The sequence below is a fragment of the Daucus carota genome, chromosome 2 (assembly GCF_001625215.2).
Source record: "Daucus carota subsp. sativus chromosome 2, DH1 v3.0, whole genome shotgun sequence".
In the NCBI taxonomy this organism is placed as follows: Eukaryota; Viridiplantae; Streptophyta; class Magnoliopsida; order Apiales; family Apiaceae; genus Daucus; species Daucus carota.
Window position 1 is genome coordinate 32,287,627 of NC_030382.2, and position 5,356 is coordinate 32,292,982.

The 5,356-nt window shown below is 32.5% G+C and overlaps 1 long non-coding RNA gene across 1 annotated transcript; it reads left to right on the forward strand.

The window, feature by feature from the left end:
• Positions 1–3,404: 3,404 nt before the first annotated feature.
• On the forward strand, positions 3,405–4,461 carry LOC135150154 (uncharacterized). Its single transcript, XR_010288450.1, has 3 exons — positions 3,405–3,593; positions 4,076–4,191; positions 4,384–4,461. It is a non-coding gene; the product is annotated as an uncharacterized LOC135150154 (long non-coding RNA).
• The last annotated feature ends 895 nt before the right edge of the window (positions 4,462–5,356 follow it).

Below are 5,356 nucleotides of genomic sequence, written 5' to 3' on the forward strand. Positions count from 1 at the left end.
TTTATTATTTTCATTTTAGTAAATAAAAGATATATAGAATTTAGATATTATAAAAATATTATAAATTTCTTAGTCTTTATAGAGATGGTTAAAGTTTTAAGGTTAGTAAGTTTGAAATATAAGCCTCATCTTCTGTCCTCTACTTAAATATTGAATCTGAAAAATTCAAATTCATTCTGTTGATGGCTAAGATAACTTTGTTGATTTTCTTGAGCCAGTATTGTGGATTTTATAATTATATTTAGACTTTGATAAAATTGGTTCTGGAAGTATTTTAGAATGAAAAAGAAAGAATGTAAAGTTAATAACAAAGATTTTGAATAATGTGGTTAGAGGCCAGACTGTAGAAGCCAATTAGATGTCTATTAGGAGCCCCAATTTTGTACCAGGGAAGACTTTATGATTATGGAAATGCATTGTATGATTAAATACTTTCAGAAATATATTATTCTAAGGCAAATAAGTTTTAAAAATGTTAAGTTGGAAAATTTCACATAAACGTTGGATTTAAAAGTATTTGATAATTGATCACACTCTGAATTTGTGTATCTTGAAAATATTCTATTCATTATTGTTTCGACTATTCTAGAGCCCGTGGTGGTTAGAATTAGTTCTTTTTTAAGTTGTTGTATCTTACATAAATATTTGGTTTTTAATTATGCTTCTTGTCAACACTACAACAAAAAGACCATCAGACAACACTAATCCGCAGGGTAAAAAAAGCGTTGTTGGGAAAAAAGACACAACACTTTCTTTTCGTTCTCGAAAAACTATTGTCTAACACCTACGAACTACGACGGTTAAAAAAGCTGTTGTGTAGTAAATTCAATCAGACAACGGTATCTTAACTGTGGTATTGTGTAATGATGTATGTAAGACAACTGTACTGTGGTATTGTGTAATGATGTATGTAAGACAACTGTTTTCAGAGCCTATGTGTGAAGAAACTTCAGACAATAGTTCAAGAAATCGTTGTTGTAATTAGACAAGTGTTTTATTTTTTTGTTGTTTACGAGCATTTCAAACAAGGGTTTTATATAGTGTTGTGTGACTGGAAAGCTAACATACAAGTGTTTTTGTTAGCATCGTAACATGGCCTTATAGACAAGCCTTCAACAAATAAAATTTTGCATGACTGAATGACTTTTAAGAAACATACAATAGTATGTTCTTATAAATGTGTTGTTAATAGACTTTAAAGACAAACCTTGTTTTGTTTAGCGTTATGTAAATGTTTATGAAACAAGCCTTTTTTTACAAAAACGCTTGTCTGATTGGCCATCATGGAAAAAAATAGCAGAAAAACAGAGCAAACCAGCCTGAAAATAGAGGCACACCAACAAATCTAACAAATCTGACTGAAAATAGAACCAACCAACAGGGATAAAAACAAGGAAACTAACTTACATCATAAAAATTAGTTTAGTTCATCACGAAACTAAGAATCAAATTAAATTACATCATGAAAGTTGAATTAGTTCAAATACATCTGGCATGTAACTAGTCGTGTCCTCGTCTAAATCAACATCCAGGAAATTCGTCACAAAGCACTTTGTATAACCCAAGTCATCTACCTTTGTCCCTTTGTTCATATCAATCCAACTACAACGAGAAATGGGGATCCTAAAGCTGTTGTAGTCTAACTCCCATATACCTTTATAACTCCATAAAATGTAGGTGAGGCATGCTCAACAATTTGATCCTCACCCTGCACAACCATGGTATCAGCTTGTACACACACGCCACTGCATTTAACATTACGTTTATCATCACGATCTTTGGTGCTAAAGGTAATCCCATCCATTTTGTAACCATTGTATGTAGGGACATCCTTATTGGGCCCATCTGCGATCCATCTTATTTCTTGTGATATCTCCTTTTCGTCGAGCAAATCTGAAGCAATCTGCCAAGGATAGCATAAAAGTTATAAAATGACTTATGTGACAGTTTTAAAAATGAACAAAAATGTTATAAAGTGCACATAATACCTTCGCTCTAAACCATTCTGGGAATAGACCATTTTGCTTATTCTTTAGCCACATTTCATTATTTTCATTTGTCGGATATTTAGTCATAAAAAATGACATGTGTTCACTGCATACAATTAAAACAGACTATGTAAATAATAACACAATGATGTATAATATGAGGATTAAGAAGAAAATTAAGAAATGACTTACTTAAAATATGGCCCAACCACAACCGTATTTTGTAAAACACATAAATGGGCTAAATGCAAATCATTGTCGCTCGGAGTTATAACTGATGCACCAGATAATGGCCTACAAAGGGCATCCTTCCTATGCCTAACATTTTTTGGTAACCCAACAGTCGCTTCCTCATGGTTCACCAAACACTCAACAGCTTCTTCTGCAACATAGGCTTCAGCAATGCAACCTTCTGCACGAGCCCGATTCCTTATATATCTTTTAAATGTCTTCTTATATCTCTCAAAAGGATACATTCATCTAAGAAAAATTGATCAACAAAGCTCTATTTCTCGTACAAGATGGACCGAGAGATGAAACATAATATCAAACAAGAAAGGGGAGAAGTATTTTTCAAGTTGGCACCAAGTTTCCACCAGCTGGGATTGCATTTTCTCCAACTTATCAACCTCAATAACTTTACTGCAAATTGCCTTAAAAAAAAGACAGAAAGGCATATTTGATATAACAGATCAGTTTTCTATTGATACTGTTGCATTTTTAAATTCTTAAAACTAACATTCACGATGAATCATTGGTCGTCTATCAATCAGGCTTTTATGTTCCTCAAGCCAAATAAAAAACAATTTCAGTCTCATGATTTAGATTTGTGTTTAATTGAGTTTGTACATGTTTCTAATTGAATTTGTTCAAGCGTTTAATTGATTATATGTTGTTAATTTGGTATTAGGTTTGTTCAATTAAGGGTTTATGTTCTTAATTAGGTCTTGGTTTTGTTTAATTAAGAGTTCATAATTTGGGGGTTTTGCTTGTTGGTTAATTTAGGGGTTTAATTTACGGCCTAAGTAATGGAGTAATTACTCACCCATGGTAATGGAGTAATTTATCTGCTCTGATTATCTACGCGTACCATTAGCCTGTTGTCGTGCAAATGGTAAGATATATATAGGTGGTCCTCTTGATATATTTTTTTGATGATTCATTTTGATATATTGTCTGATGATTAGAAATTGGCTTTCATTTATCTTTGGTATTTAAGGGCATCTGCAGTATTTGATGGCCTTATTTGTTTGATTTTTGTGGACAAAAAAAAGAAATGGAAACTGTTACGTAACAGGGGTGCCTAATGTTGTATCATTCTTTTAGGGAGGAACTCCACCTATACTGGATGGAAATTAATCAAGTGGAAGCAGATAGAAGATCTCCTTGGATTACTGGCACTCGGGACCCTACATGAACATCACTTTTACCAGGAACTCCCCGTTATGACTTCCAGATATACCCACCTCATCCCCAACCAGTAATATACCCACTCCTTCACAGTAAAATGTTAATGAACAATCCTTAAACAGAATACTTAGTTCTGCTGTTTACCTCCACTCTCTCTGCTAACTCTAGTTTTGGAAATCTTGCAGCTAAGTCCTGGTATGTGATATGATGTGTGGTTTATAATTTGATTTTACTAGATATGGCCTTATCTTTTTGATAAGGTGAAACTTGGAGGCATAAATGTTATTCAGACTTATATTTTTTGCGACATATATATGAATCAAATTTTCATCTTTTGCATCCACAGTTTAGGCAAAGTTGAAGTATATAAAGTAAACACAGGCCATGTTTATTTGAAAGATAAATTTTATATAAGCAGATGTGATCCTATGGCCATATAATTCAGATATTCCGAGCGAGCTTAACATGAAAAATAAAGAACTCTGGTGTTTAGATCCCTCCAAACAAACATGGTCATACCCATATGTAGGATTTGAACGTCATAGTTCTTTACTTTTTCCGGCAAGCTCTCTCTTGGAACATCTGGTATTCCAATAAAGCTAATGAATATTTTTTTAGTTCTTATAATTCTTATATCGTGTCATTTCAACAAAATAACTGTGATACTTATGTACTAGATCACCCATGGCTTCGAGAGGGTGGCGAAGCATTGGACAAGTCAGCAAACAGTGCGGTTCTTTCTAGGATGAGGCAGTTCAGAGCTATGAACAAGCTCAAGAAGCTTGCACTCAAGGTCCTATTTCGTGTTAATTCAGTTAAATAAATCTGCTACAAATCCTTTTTGAAACGAATAAAGGACTTGCTCACTCAAGTTTTATATTTGAACTAGAGGTCATTGCTGAAAATTTATCCGCAGAGGAAACTCAAGACTTAAGCATACGTTTACTAACATGGACACAGACAATTTCCTTTCCCTACATGTCAGGCTGATGTCGATAGTAACGGGACAATCGATTACATGGAATTTATAGCTGCGATGATACATCGATACACACTGGAGAGGCATGAACATCTCTACAAGGCATTCGAGCATTTTGACACAGACAACAGTGGGTAAGTAAATCAAGAAAGGACATGTAAAAGGGGATGAATAGAATATTATATAATTTGTTTTACGCAAATAAACATAAATATATTAATTTTCATCTTCAAATTAATCTCAACTATAATTTTTTAAGGTTGCCTACTTTTTTTAATAGAGACACGCAAAAGAGCCACATGGAATAATATATAAGGAGTTTAAAGAGTTATTTGATATTCAATATAGTGTTTGAATTCATTAACAACTAATAAAAGCCCATATTGTGAGACATCTAACACTCATCAAATATTCATACATCAACATTAAAATAATCGGATGAAACAAAAAATCTGAACCATATTTAACATGATTAAACATGAAAATAAAAGATTTGAAAAGAATTTAAGACATTGATTATTACTGGTGTCATGTAAATATATTTGTATTTATTTTTATATGAAAGTTTTAAGGATATAATACATGGATGCACTCATCTATTTTGTACAATTGGTTACTCAGACATGTGTCTAACATCATAACACACTAGTCTCATCCTTATTTTCTTACTCATAAGCGCCTTGTAACCATATAACCCCTAAAAGATTGAAGTTGAAGTAAATTTGGTAAACCACATTTGCAAGTTTTTCGACCTATGATCTAAACACATTTTTCTGAACATGGAAGAACCAAAATAGGAGATCGAGCAAAAAATAATTAAGATATACTCATAATAAAATTTTAAAATTGATATGATAAATCATCAGTATTTGTCGGTCAAAAGGGATGATTTGTCATATTTCAACATGCTAAAAAAGTAAAAGACATATCACAACATATATCACTGAATAAAATAATTTTAAAAATCATTTGATCTCTT